Here is a 15,523-nt window from a genome sequence, read left to right on the forward strand (position 1 = left end):
GCGTGGCTTATTTGGAGCCCTAGGATGCTGGCTGTAAGTCGTGTGTAACTGGGAAAGCGGTTTCTTAGCGATACCTACCTCCTGAATAGTGGTCTAGTTTCCAGGCTGTTCTTGCAGAAGTCCTCACTGCCCATAATGTAAAGAGCCAGGAGAAAACAGGAAGAGCAGGGGGTAAGATAATCTCTGAACACCATTTTGAATCAGGAATAGTGGGTCTCTGACATTTCGTACTTGTCTTTTTCACTTTCTGGTCCCTCTTTCTGCTGGGCCTTTATTACCCTCATGGCCAAAGCTCCCTACTGAGGCCTCCACCACAGCTGCCCTCTCCCCCTTTCTTCAAAATCGTCTACTTTTCTACCCATTTCTCCCCACATCTAGCATCTGTATCTATTTTGAATGTTGCAGTTTTCTAAAAGCTCCCAAATAGAGTATTCTCGATTTGCTGAAAAGAGAAACGTAAAATATGTAAATCTCTAATGGTGAAATTTCAGGAAGTAGTTCAAAGGGAAGTGAGGAATTCGGTCTACTCCACAGGCTGCCCCGTGTGTTGATGTGTTGCTCTCCCACTGGTTCCTTCTTCATGCAACTTCTTCCTCTGCTTCTGGACTCAGGGATCTCCTCAGGGACCATCTCCTGCCATCCCTGCTGGCTAGTACCGCCGGCCTGTCTGGGAAGCACAGAATCCATGTCTCATCCCCACCCTGTTAGCTGGCAGTGAGGGACTTATGGTACAAGGAGGGAAGGGACCAAGGCAGCCATTCATAGTACTAATTTATTCATGAGTCACTCATTCATAAGCTTCCAACAGCTTGTAATTGAAAGTGATAAATCCCCATTTCTAAAGTATTTTCTGGAAATAATGTGGTATGATCGGCTTTCAAGCATGTTGAGATTTGACTGTCACTGAACCTTCTAGAAGCAGGATGTTTCCAACCTGTGGCATGAGGACATTTATAGCGAGAGGCTCTTGCATCCAAAAGCATGCTGACCTTTGGGTCCTGTGTGAAAATACAGTTGAAATGTATGCAGTATTCTGTGGCAAATGTGTGTAAATGTTGTGCAGAATAAAATTCAAAGTCATTTTTAAAAGTGCTACGGAATTCATAATAGATTTCTGTTGTCACGTATTTTCTCAGTAAATTGTCAATAAAAGTACACCCACTCTTAAACCTGAAAAGGTTTGAAACCATTGTTCTAGATTGCAATTTTTGGACTACTTAATTTGAAATCAAGGCAGCATAAGTAAAAACATTTCCGAAGGTAATTATTTTGAATATTATTGAGTGTTCTTCAGTGATATTTAAACTCTAAAGAAATCTAACATCTGAATTATTCTATCAGCATAGAGAATCATTATGCTAATGTGTGATCTTCAGCTGAACATAATTTTGATCTCAGCATCCCACTGGTGGAGTGTGGGGAGCTGCCTGTGTAACCAGGGGGTTCTCTCCCCTGTGGACAGGACACTTCCTGAGGGGGACTTGGGATTGGCCCACAGGAGCTGGCTCCAGGTAGTGTGACTTGCGCAGTCACGGGGCAGAGCCCCGGCCCAAAAACTTCCTCTCTTAGCTTTGTTCCTTGAGCTTTAAAGGCCTTTGGATTCTACTGTGTCCTACTAAAATGCAGATGTCCTTTCAGGGAGACACTAAACCTAAAAACACAGCATCTTGGCTCTGAATTGCTGGAAGGATCTTGTCCTCTAAAAACTTTTCACAGACCTTAGTCAACAGCTAGCTGAGTATAAAGGGCTGGTGGGAAAGATAACACAAGCTAATGAGGGCAGGAAAACTAGCTCCAGGAGAGGAGGCCAGGTAGCCACGGAGACCCCGGGGAGCAGGGGGCTCCACGCCAGCTGCGTCTTGTGGATTTCCAGATCCACATCCCCCTTGAGAAGAAGAATATCATTTGTTCGGGTAGAAATGCTCAAATTGTGGACCTGCAGATGGCATTCCTTCGACACCTCCTTTGGGGTCAAACATAAAATAGAAAGTGGTGCTATCTCTGATTGCATTTTATTTTTGATGTGACTCATAAGAAAGCAACCAAAGCTTAAGTTTGTTTCCCCATACTGATGGTGAGACTCATGTCAGGGGGCAGCTGTCAGCATTGGCTCACATTTGTCAAATTGTTGCTTGTTCCTGGATGAGTAAGATACAGAAATATAAAATTTTATATAGTTAATGAAAATTTAAATTTAGTATCTATATCTCTAATGTTTCACTCATGATTTTAAAAAACTGTAGGCTTCAACACCAGGCCCAATCACTACCAGCAAGTTTGGTTTTGTTTTAATTAACATTGTCTCATTTTCAGATGTACTGAGATCTTATTGTCTTCTTTCTCTTTTTGCCCCCCTCCGCCAAATTTCCTTAGACAGGCATCTGAGTTTAGTTTTTGGAGATTTCTCAAAATTTTCTTATAATATAGCAGCCAGTCTACATCACTGTTATCATAGATATGAGAACTGTTACTTGAGAAAATTCCAGTGACACTACTTTTGTACTGAAATTCAAATGTTAGGAGCAAGGGAGTGATTTTGGGTTTTGTGTTCTTAAGTTTTGTGTTTGCAAAAAAGTCATTCCTTCCTTACAAGTGTTAGAAGTGGGAAGAACTTGTTTTCTTTTGTTTTTAAAGTTTAGAATTTCGGAATAGAAAATATTGATGTGAAACCTAGGTGTGATCTATCTTAATCCATGAATAGACTATGTTTAATAGCTGTGAATCCATAGCAGGTTAAGGTATTCTCAAATTTTTAATTACGTGATTACTTCTGTTGCATAATGAGCATACCAGGTTTTCAAGGTTGAGAAGTTTGTTAGTTTAAACGTTTTGCCATTTAAACCATTGTTATTTGCTGTTTAGTCTGTCCAAGATTACCAATTTTCAAAGCAGTAGAATGTATTATAAAATTTTTTAATATTTCAGAAAGGTCTTTAAAATCTCTTAATGTCTTAGGTTATCATTGTGATTAACTACTTATATTAATGAAGCTCAAAAATGTTGATTAATGGAAATTTCTGGTTGTAAAAGTTCCAGGTAACACTAAATTTTACTGTAGTATTGCTATAAAGTAGTATGTATATATATATATATATATTTTTTTTTCTTTTCTTTTTTGCGGTACGCGGGCCTCTCACTGTTGTGGCCTCTCCCGTTGCGGAGCACAGGCTCCGGACGCGCAGGCTCAGCGGCCATGGCTCACGGGCCCAGCCGCTCCGTGGCACGTGGGATCCTCCCGGACCAGGGCACGAACCCGTGTCCCCTGCATCGGCAGGTGGACTCTCAACCACTGCACCACCAGGGAAGCCCCAAAGTAGTATATTTTAAATCATGAACAAATAAGCTATAAGGAGTTAATAGGCATGTAGTAAATATGCTTATTAAACATATTGAATAAATTAAATTTGTGAATATTACCTAAGAATAAGTGAATAAAGAAGTATATTCATACACTGAACATTTTAAAAGAAGGAATTTTTTATTTTTATAACCACCCAAAACAATAAAGTATTAGTTGGATATGTCAAAATACATATTTATTATGATTATTGGGGAATGAAAATATATTTTGTGTGTTTATAGAATCTTATGCTTATTTGAATTTTTAATTCTAAAGCTATATAACATTACAAAAAGTTTATACCATTGAGGGCAAACAACCATCCACAATCTCACTGTATTAATGAAACTAATTTTTCAGGAGTGCTTTACCAGCCCTTTTTCATGTGATAAGTTACACATATTTGTCTTTTTATTCTTCTTTTACTTAATATCTTATGTCTTTACCATGTTTGTTGTTGGCTGCATGATGGCTCATCAAGTGGCTGAGTCATTTAATACAGAAATGAGCTTCTTTAGGTAGGTAGTAGCTCTTTTATCCTTTTGGATTATGTCCTTAGCGTGTATCTTCAGATGCGGTATCACTAGGTGAAAGTATGTTAGAGATTTTTAAAATCAGATTGCTTTCTAAGAGTCTTTTTAACAATTTATGCAAACACTAGTAATGAAAGTATCTCACCTCACTCTTGTTAGCATTGTTTTTATATTGGCCAATATGTAACTGGACAAAAATGGTACTTCATTTTTAATAACATATAGGGCTGAACAATTTTTGGTTTCTATGAACTGTCTGCTTTCTCTATTGAAAAGATTTTATTGGGGTCTGGATTTTTTTTTCTTTTTCTCTTTTTTTTTTTCCTGATACGCGGGCCTCTCACTGCCGTGGCCTCTCCCATTGCGGAGCACAGGCTCAGCAGCCATGGCTCACAGGCCCAGCCGCTCTGCGGCATGTGGGATCCTCTCAGACCGGGGCACGAACCCGTGTCCCCTGCATCGGCAGGCGGACTCCCAACCACTGCGCCACCAGGGAAGCCCTTTTTTTTTTTTTTTTTTTTAAACTGTGGTAAAAATAATGATCTTTCGCTACTTGTGGCAATTGTTTTTCCTCAATCTGTTGTTTCCCTTTTTATTGTTTTTTTTAAATATCCAAGAGTGTTTACTGTTCATGTTACACAGTATCTGTTGATCCTTGATAATTTCTTCTATAGTGTGTAAGATCCCTTATTAGTAAATTTAAAGGTTTAATTTGGTTTTCATTTCTTTTTCCGAATATCATTTTTGGTTTTCAGTTATTTAATTTATCCTGTATGCCTCTAAATTGATTTTATAAATGGCCAACTAGTTTTCACAGTGCCACTTATTACAAATTTCTTACTTTCTCCTTTGTTTCTGATATATCCTTTATTATATTTGTTTAGCATATGATCACATCTCTTGGGGATTTTCCACTTCAATGATCCACCCATCTCTTTTTGTTTTACATAATGTTGGTGGTTTTTAAAAATTATTTATTCATCTTGTCTGTGCTGGATCTTCGTTGCTGCGTGCGGGTTCTTCAGTTGCGGCATGAAGAATCTTTTTCTTTTTAGTTGTGGCATGTGGAATCTTTAGTTGCGGCATGCATAATCTTTAGTTCCAGTGTGCAGCCTCTTAGTTGCAGCATGCATGTGAGATCTAGTTCCCTGACCAGGGATTGAACCCAGACCCCCTGCATTGGGAGTGCGGAGGCTTAGCTACTGGACCACCAGGGAAGTCACTCCATAATGTTTAAATTGTTGTTTTGTGAAGTGTTTTAATATCTGGTGGGGCTAGGCTTCTCCTCACCTCTCACCACCTTTTAAAAAAATACATGATCAAGTTTTGATTTCAGAATTACTACGAAAAATCCATTAGATAGCTTTTGATTCTTTTCCATACCCATGACTTTGAAAACTTGAAATAATTTCAGTTTCTCCATTAGATTTTGATATTTAACAATTTCATTTCCTGTGTTAATTTCTATAACATGTATAATTTTTATTTTATTTTTATTTTTTTTTTTGCGGTACGCGGGCCTCTCACTGTTGTGGCCTCTCCCGCTGCGGAGCACAGGCTCCGGACGCACAGGCCCAGCAGTCACGGCCCACGGGCCCAGCCGCTCCGCAGCAAGCGGGATCCTCCCAGACCGGGGCTGTATAATTTTTAAATCAGATTATTCATTTCATTGATGCTTCAAAATGTGTTAGCATGTATTTGGGCATGATAGTTAGTACAGGGAAGGAAAAAATGTTTTCCTCGATCCTCTTAGGATCCTTGGCTAGATCTGACAATTAAAATGACAGAGATTAACAGGAGAAAAGTGTACAGATTTAGTTAATGTTAACTTTTACGTTAACACGGGGGCCTTCATAAGGAAATGAAGACCCAAAGAAAGAGTTAACTTGAGTGTTTTAATCCAGGTTTGAAGAAGAGTGGATGTTCATGGAGAAATGTCATTAGGACAGAGGCTCTGAGGTAAGTGTGGTGAACTGGAGGAGACTAAGCCAGGCCAGCATGTTGCACTCTTCTCCGTGTCCCTCCGTCTTGGGGATAAGGATGCTCCTCTCTTCAGGGTACAGGGAGGGCACCTCCCCCATGAGGGTCTTAGGACCTGCTTCAGGGGAGAAGAGCAAGGGGGAGGTCAGAGTGAGCTTCCTGCTTCTGCCATTTTCTCAAACTCCTTCAGCTGAAAGTATCAGTATGCCAAGTCCAGAGCCCCATCACCAGTCACATATTTTTACATCTCTTCTGCCTCCATTGGCATACCTTCTTTGCCATATCTAACTCTGGTATATGTATTTTTTTCTTCTCTTAATTTTTATTTGACAGAGTTTGTCTATTAGTTTTAAATACAAATGTAATTTTATATTGATTACATTAATATAATCCACGTTGTCTCTGCAAATGGCGAGGATGAGGACCTCCTCCTTGGTTGGATCTGGGTTCAGGACAAAGAACAGATGGTCACAACATTTTTGTCTCCTGCTGTATGAAGCCCCCAGGCCGTGAGCTGGGGACTGGTAAGGGATTCCACAGAATATGGGATCCAGCGCTTTTCTGATCCTGAAGGCGCTTGTCTCTTATCGGTAAAAATGACTACAAGTCCTGCTTATTTATGATTATACGTTTTGGCTGCTGCTGGAGAGTTTCCTTTTTGGATGATTTTGTAAATATTTTAAAGAGAGTTTAGGAGAGGATGTTTCTGTCATTTCCATGAATTGTGCCAACTTCCCCATCTTATATTTATTCTTTTCCATTATATAAATATTTGTACAAAGTAAAAGTTTGAATGAAGTGGATGCACAGAAACAGTTCATTAAGGGCTGTGGTTCTCAAAGTCTGGTCCTTGGACAAGCAGCATCAGCATCACCTTGGGATTGGTTAGAAATGTAAATTCTCTGACCCTACCAGTTACTGAATTGGTAACTCTGGGCATGGGGCCCAGTGATCCAGCAACCTCTGTGTCACCAGCCCTCGAATTGATTTTGGTGACACTAAGGGCCTGCTATCTCCATAACCCCTTTGAATGAACTCTGTAAGAGTTGATTTTCATACTGAGACACAAGCAGCTGGTTTGTACTTCTTTTTCTAGAGTGTTTAATGTACTAACAATAACAACAAAAAAAAACTTTGGAGTTTGGAAGGATTCCTGTAGCAATCTAAACCCTTCCCATTTCCCCCCCAAATTTTGTTAAGTAGGTCAGTACTCTAAGTAAAATTAAGGAAAATGTCAGGACTTTAAAATTCTAGGAAATTGGGCTAAATATTCATAACACAGAGCTTCTAGCCTGGAGTTTTTTAAATCTTACAAGAAAAAATTGGAAACTATCCAAAGAATGGGATAACATGGCATACGCTTGATATCTAACACAGCAATTTCACATACTGTTTCTGTAAAAAGTATCCTTTGTAACATATCACGGACTAGCCCTTTCCAGTGGAGTTGAACCGCCCCTTTAAACTGACGTCTTACCCATCTAGTTCTCTGTCCACCCCGGCAGGAAGCACAGCCGTCCTGACGCTACCTAGACTCACTTCAGGCCACGGGCCCTCCAGTCCGACCCCCGTCATGACGTTGGCACAGGTTCATAACTCGTGAAGCCTCTGGCCACAGTTTGAGTGCACTTCTCACTTACCCATTAATCTTAAGCTTTCTGTTCTCATCATTCTTTAAGCAGTAAAATGACCAGGAAGATAAATGCAAACATACCTTCAGCGTTTTGTTAATAGTTGAATCTGATTTTCTTGAAAAGTTACTGTCAAATTCAAAAGGTCCTAAATCCTTTACCGCTAATCTGATTTTCATTTAATTTTACCAAAAAAAAAAAAAAAAAAAAAAAGACAGGATTCAGGAGACCTCTTCCTGCCCCAGTCGAAAGGAAGTAAAAATAGAATTATAGCCTTTAAGAGCTGGACGTGACTTTCTTATGGATATCATCCAACGCCCCCCCAACCCCTTCCTAACTGATGGGAAACTGGAGGCCTGGTGGGGTGAATGGTGTGGCTCAGAGACCAGCAGCCTCATCAGGGGATTCTAAGCTGCCTTGCTCCTCCCGCAAAAAATAAGGTATAGTTGAGCATTTCTGTCTTACTGCTTTGGGCAAACCTTGTACACATCATGTTTCCGCAGTGTCTATTTTGCTAGTACTCTAGAGAGTGGTCATTTCCTTCAGGGTAATTGATAGAAATTTTTTAAGTGTGCCAGAAGTTTAGATACTAGAATAGTGTTTGTTTCCTGTGACATGGGTTTAGGAAACAGCTGTTCCGGTAGCTACTCTAAATGACTGAACTTTGTGGAGTCTCCTTAGGAGTTGCCATGAGTTGTTGTCTAAAGGAGTTATTTATTGTCTGTCTGCAAAACCTGCCATTATTCTAAACTACTACATTTTAGGTAAGAAGTATCCTTTATTAGTTGCATGTAGAAGCAATAAGTACCTTTTGGCTTTTGATAAATGTGTGTGTGTGCATGCGTCCGTGTGTGTTGGAGGGGGGCTGAAGAGAAGCTCTATAAAGAGCCATTTAACTTTCTTTTAAAACATGTGTTGACTTTAACATGCACAGAATTTTTTTTCCCGAAGACCCAATTCTGAGGAATTAAGGAAAGGGCTCTATAATACTTTCAAATACTCATAGAAATAATGTATGGTATAAAATAATTGTAAACCTGTCTTGGAAACTAATTGTTGATGAAGGGTAGACAGAAAACTTTTAAAAACTGTAGAGGCATAGGGCACAGAAGTTGGTATTTTAAATGAATGTTTAAAACCTACAATTCTAGGACAGGATTAATTAAAGGCCTTTTTTGTCCTCCCTGAAACAATCTGTATTCATTTTTTAAGGCAGGGCAGGAGGTTGGGGAGACTTTAAAAATGGTTGAGTGTGCCGTATTTTGAAAACTAATTTGAGATAGAAATAAAAGGTGACTGTTAAATGGTAAAAATACAGAGTAGGTGGGTTTTAAAAATGGAAGGAAATCTTGTATATTTTGTCACTAACAAGTCCTCCGTTCCTGTATAGAATTTTTCTAAAATATATTTTCCTATTTAAATAATAGCAATTATTGGAAATATTTAAGAGGAAGTTGAAACTTGTTTCTAACAGACACATACTCTGGGGAAAAGGACGAGGGAAGGAAACAGATTCTCTATCACAGTTGTTAAGTAGGTCTCACCAAATGCTGGTGAGGAAGGATGTGGGAGAATGAGGTCCCCCCTCCACTGGTGACAGGGGCCACTCCGGAAAAGAGTTGGCAGTTCCTTTCAAAACCAACAAATGCACGTACCATATGACCCAGCAATTGCATTCTTGGGCATTTATCTCCAATAAATGACTTACTTTCATCCAGAAGCTGGTACACAAATGTTCATAGCAACTTTACAGTATCCAAAAATTGGAAGCCACCCAGGTGTCCTTCAGTGGGTGACTAGGACCACTAACTGTGGTCCCTCCACACTGTGGACACAACTCAGCAACAAAAAGAAACAAATTCTCAATATGAGCAACTGCTAAGATGAACCTCAAGAATATGCCAAGTGAAAAAAGCCAATCTCAGAAGGATATATATATATATATACCACATGATTTCATTTAGGTAGCATTTGTGTAATAACATGATCACAGATTTGGACTTAGGGAGGGGTAAGGGTGGAGGAAGGGGGAGGGGATGGTTACCAGAGGGCAGCCGGAGGAGCTTGTGGTAAGAGTAATGTTGAGCATCCTGGTTGCACTTGTTACACAAGCCTGCGTGTGTGATGAGCCTGGAGAGAGCTCCCCCGTCCTGTACACCCACACACGCACACGAGTGCATGCATGACTGGGGAAATCTGAATAAGCTCTGTGGAGTGTACCGGTGTCGTTTTTTTGGTTTTGATATTGTACCATAACTGGATAGGGTGTTAGCACTGGGGAGACTCGGGATGGGTGTGTGGGACCGGCTCTCTTCATTTCTTGACAACATCCTATGAACGTGTAACTATTTCAGAGTAAAAAGTTGAGAAAACAGCAACTCTTCCAGTGGTACAAAAAGAGAAAAAAAAAAAGACTGAATATTGCAATTTCATATGGTTCAAGGAGAACAGAATGTACACCAGATGCTGATGAGCGTACATCAAAATGTTAGTAGTGCTCCTCCACTTATGGTGATTTCAGAGAGGTTTTCACCTTACTATTTGTGCTTTTTTTTTTTTTTAATTGTTTATTTATTTATTTATTTTTGGCTGCATTGGGTCTTTGTTGCTGTGCATGGGCTTTCCCTAGTTGCAGTGAGTGGGGGCTACTCTTCGTTGCGGTGTGCGGGCTTCTCGTTGTGGTGGCTTCTCTTGTTGCGGAGCACGGGCTCTAGGCGCGCAGACTTCAGTAGTTGTGGCACGTGGGCTCAGTAGTTGTGGCTCGCAGGCTTTAGAGTACAGGCTCAGTAGCTGTGGCGCACGGGCTTAGTTGCTCCACGGCATGTGGGATCTTCCTGGGCCAGGGCTCAAACCCGTGTCCCCTGCATTGGCAGGTGGATTCTTAACCACTGAGCCACCAGGGAAGTCCACGTGCTTTTTTATGATTAAAATTTTTTCCACAATGTACATGCATTGTTCATGCATCAAAAAAAAAGCTTTTAAATAAATGGCAAATAATTAGAAACATAAGAAAAATAGTGGGTCCTATTTTTTTAAATTCTGTCACAGTGACGGAATTTAGTGTAGTAATTTAGTGATCATGTAGTTTGACAGCCTCTTGGCAGTTAAATTTTTGTCAAAAAACAGTTTAGGAAGGTACGTGCCTACTTGTATTTAGAAATTTGCTTAGGAATTTACAGAGATTTCACATTTCTTCCTTGATCATATCATATGCATTTTAGTATCACAAAATTTGTATTCTCGATATAAAAACATCTGAATTGTAAATATTTAAATGATAGATTTAAAATCTATTCTTAGTCTTATTTATCATGAACGAAAAATGTTCTCAATCTTTAATATTATGTAGAGATTACCAGAATTTTTCCTAACTCATATTTAATTAAATTTTATTGTTTTCTCTTCTAACAATTTTGGATTAAAGATACTCTTCAGTAACTCAACGGAGAGGTTTGTCCTGGTTTTCCTCACATCATCCGTTTCTTTCTTCCCAGCAGCTCCAGGCTTTTTCAGTCCTTAACACCTCACTGTCTTTTATTACTTATCAGTTCTGTTAAAAGGGCTTAGTTGTGGAATAAGTTGAAAGTGTTCCTGAAATGAGCCTGATGGATTTTTAAAAATATCTCATATATACCCTTATGCCCCATTAAAACATATAATTGAGAATTGATTATAACATCTTCACTGGTAATGGAATTTTTTTTGTTGTTTTGAGAAATTATCCAATTGAAATTGATAGTGGAGGCTAGAGTGGAAGTTGCAGTCAGATAAAACTTGAGCAATGACCTGGAGCTGAAATAAAGGAGACACAGACCTGGGTTGATAATGGAATTAAATGATTACTCCTGACTCCTGGTAGAAAAACTACAGCATCTTTTATCTAATTTTTTGGTGTGTTTATTTTTTTTTCTTTTTAATCTTAAGGCTATTTGTTGAAGTTCTTTAAAATCTTTGTATTTGTCTGGCTTTCCCCGGTATAATAAATGACATCTTTGATGGGAATAGTGGGTCATTTTTCCTTATAGAAAATGTTCTATAATTTCTGTTTTTCCACAGTCTTTCTCCCAAAGTCAGATGCTCTTAAACTTCTAGATTTGAAATATTCCCTCAGTGTCCTTCCATCATTTCTCCACTCCCAAATGTAGTTGTTTCTTGGCAAAAGCTGAACCGATGATTCCAGAACAAACAGCACAATCAGAACATCCTTGCTCAGGCACGTAGCTGAGGGTGAATCTTCTTAGCTGCTGAGCAGAACAGTTATTTTTAATAACTGCCACGTGCTTTTTTCATCATTGTCCCGAGTGTACAGCTGGTATAGAGTCAATGTACTTAGTTCTGTGATTCTAGCTTAGAGGTCAGCCCTGAGATGTAAGAGGGGCTCTGAAATAAAGTGGGAAATGACAAAAGGCGCTTGGAAATGTTTCAAATAACTAGTGTGTAACATGTCTTAAAACTTAAAACAGTGATTATTTTCCTTTAAGTGATTTTAAGTTCCCTAACCCAACCGTGTCCCCCCTTTTGTGAGGGCTGGAACATGATTACATTTCATTCCAATGTAAAAAACCTAAGACAAAAACTATAGAACTTATAATTCAGAAACATGAGAGAATTGAACTCCTGAAGCAGAAGTCTTGAGAAGAATGAAAGTTTTCAAGTTGCATAACTATGTATCTCTGTATCTATAGAAAATCTTAGTTCAGTTAAAACAAGATATTCTTTAATGAAAACCCCTTTGATAATTTCTGCATTGATCTTTGTTTCTGAGCTTCCTGTTTTGGATTTTTTTTTTAAAAAGAGTAATTGAACTTCGTTTGAAGTGTTTGAAGCATACTTAATCTATTCTAGGGCTCACTTATTCTAATGCACCTGGCAGTCATGAAGCATTTGAGCAGATAGGTTGATGGCTGAGGTGAAATAAATGAAAAGACATCCTATTGAGTTCCCTTTCTCCCTCGTAAAAGTACACGCTCAATTCCTTGCACGTTTGTTAAGGGCATTGATGGGTGACTCAGTCTGAAGTGTCTGAGTGGGGCTGAAAGAGTTGGGGTGATTCTCAGTGTCGTGCTCATCCTGCTTCATGGTAATATTTCGTATCTTTTCCTAATAATAATGCTGGTATTAATATTAGCTGTCAGCTATTGGCAATACTGTGTGCCTGGTGATTCACGTGGTAACCTCATTTAATCCTGCCAACACCCGTATGAAATAAGTTCACCAGTCTTGTACAGAGGAGGAAGTTGAGACCCAGAGAGGTTCAGTTAGTTGTAGCTGGTAATAGATGTCCTTGCTTGGGTTTCTCGGGAAGCAGAGCCCGAGATGAGGATTTTCCTGCAGGTAGTTTGTGTGAGAGGTGATCCCGGGAAGCAGGGGTGAGGGGGCAAGAAGGCAACGTCGATAAAGGGATGCATTGTTGAAGTCGCTGCTGCGGTTCCACCAGGGCCTCTGACAGTTGTTCAGAATGGCTCCTAGAATTGTCCATCCAAAGGATGGGAGACTGGTCATTGATACACTGGCTTCTGTCACCCATTGGTTGAGAGCTGCCTTAATTCCCCAGAACTTCTGGGCTAAGCTGACTTGTAGGTTCCCTGGGATTCAGAGGATACTCTGATACCCCCCCCCCAAAAAAATAAGAGATGCACCTTGAATTGGGACCTTGTGGGCATACAGATGAGCTCACACAGAGCTGCCTTTCAGAAATCAGAGGTAGGCTAAAGGGAGGTGGGATGATGTGCCAGAAGCAGCTAAAGGCATAAAGGGGACAGGACGAAGCCCGGACTGCTTCCAAAACCTGTGCTCTTCCCAAACCATCTCCCTGTAAACAGAGGTTTGAGATGGGGGGCTGCAAGTCAGGGGGACACGAAAATTCAGAGAATGCACATAGTGATTATCATAGTGTGAGAAGACAGCAATCACCACCATGTACACGTGACTACATGTCGTCGGGATGATTTACTTTCCTGTCTGTGTTGCTTTGCTTAATATTACCATTCCTTGCATATATGAAGATTAGGATACAGGAAGAATATCCAGAATATTCTAAATATTGAAGGCTATAACTGATTTGGGATTAAAAATATACTCCATTATCAAGTTTTTAAGATCTACACATACAGGATCGTGTTGTGCCCGGGAGCTGTGACACGAGGTGTTGAGTATTTGTGGAGGGAGTGACTAAGGTCAATCGTGTGGGACCTCCAAGACTATTGTTCATTGTAAATTCTGGGGTTTTTTTTGGGGGGGTGTTAAAAATCACTTGGTAACACCATGAAGACTTTCTTATTAAGATTTTTTATTTAATTTTAAATAGATGACGTGTAGCATTGTGTAAGTTTAAGGTGTACAACATGTTGACCACTGTGGAGTCACTCACACCTCAATCATGTCACATAATTACCATTTCTCTTTTGTGGTGGGAACATTTAAGATCTAGTCTCACAGAAACTTTGAAGAATATAATACGATGTTGTTGACTGTGAGCGCAGCGTTGTGCGTTCAATCGCCAGAACAGACTCCTCTTCTACCTGCACGTTTGCACCCTTGGGCCAGCATCTCCCCAGCTCCTCCACCCGCTCTCCCCCTGGCAACCACCTCTCTGCCGTTTCATGAGTTCAACTTTTTTAGGTTCCACGTATCAGTGAGATCACACAGTATATGTCTGTGTCTGACTTATCTCACTCAGTATAATGTCCTCAAGGCACACCTGTGTTGTCTCTCACAGCAGGATTTCCTTCTTTCTCATGGCTGAATAATATTCCTTTGTGTATATGTACCACATCTTCTTTATCCATTCAGATATTAACAGACACTTCAACTGTTTCCATATGTTGGCTATCGTGAACGATGCTGCAGTGAGCATGGGAGTGCAGATCTCTTTTTGATATCCTGTTTTCATTTCCTTTAGATATATATCCAGAAGTGGCATTAGTGGATCATATGTTAGTTCTCTTTTTAATGTTTTGAGGAACCTTCATGCTGTTCTCCATGGTGGCTGCACCAGTGTACAGTCCCACCAACAGCGCACGAGGGCTCCCTTTCCTCCACATCCTCACCAACACTTGTTATCTCTTGGCTTTCTGATGATGGCTGTTCTAACCTGTGATGGGTTTCTCTGCTCAGGGTCTCACAGGCTGGAATCAGAGGTTGACCAGGCTGCAAGGAATCTGTTTTCCAAGCTCGTTCAGGTTGTTGGTAGAGTCCTGGCTCCTTGTGGTGGTAGGACTGAGGTCTCCGTTTTCAGGCCGGGCAGTCAGCCTGGGGTGGCTTTCAGCTCCTGGACACACCTTCAGTCCTTCTTAGGCCTCTCCATCTTCAAAGCCAGCGAGGGGGCATGATCCTCATGTCAGACCCCTTCTGTGCTCACATCTCTTCTCCTGGAAAAGCCCAGGCCCATCCAGACGACCTCTCTCTCATAAAGTCAGCTGTGCCACAGAGAATACCGTAATCACGAGTCCTGGGGTCCTGTGGGCTATGCATCTGGGGGCAGAGTTCCTGGGGGCTGTCTTCGAATCCTGCCTACCACACCCTGTGAAGAACAGAGGACTGGAGAGTTAGAAACAGATTCAGAACCAACCCCTGGCCTGTGTACAGGATGAATAGTGGTTGCATCATCTGGGTTCCCCATGCAGCCTGGGAAAGGGTGAGCCGCCAGCGGGTCATGTGAGAAGGTAAATTCAGGCTTCTTGTTGGCGGCGAGGCTCGGGCTCATCGTATTATAGTTCTTCCTGGCGTGACTGATGCAGCCCTCGCTGGAATGTAAAGTTCTTATGTTTCACGTCGGTACTGGGGTAATATGTCTATCCCAAATGTTCATACAGTATATGGCTCAGCAAGGTTAACTGACTCAGCCAAGTGGCTGGTTCACGGACAGCAAAGCCACGACCAGGTTCTCTTCTCACAGACTCCAGTGGCCACGTGCTGGCTCTGCAACCAGCGTTTACTGAGTGCCTCCTGAGGCCGGGCTGGGTGAGGGTAAGGTGGACAGTGGTCACGGTCCTCCAGGAGCCCTGGCTCTCCACCTGTTGTGCTGCAGTCAGGGGGCC

At 40.8% G+C, this 15,523-nt stretch overlaps 1 protein-coding gene across 3 annotated transcripts in view; it reads left to right on the forward strand.

Moving 5' to 3' along the window:
• Positions 1–15,523, forward strand: part of DTNBP1 (dystrobrevin binding protein 1) — a gene marked incomplete at its 5' end in the record, with an annotated part of 119,778 nt that overhangs the window by 95,138 nt on the left and 9,117 nt on the right. The gene's annotated exons all lie outside the window — the stretch shown is intronic.

This window comes from Hyperoodon ampullatus (assembly GCF_949752795.1).
Source record: "Hyperoodon ampullatus genome assembly, chromosome: 10".
NCBI classification, from domain to species: Eukaryota; Metazoa; Chordata; class Mammalia; order Artiodactyla; family Ziphiidae; genus Hyperoodon; species Hyperoodon ampullatus.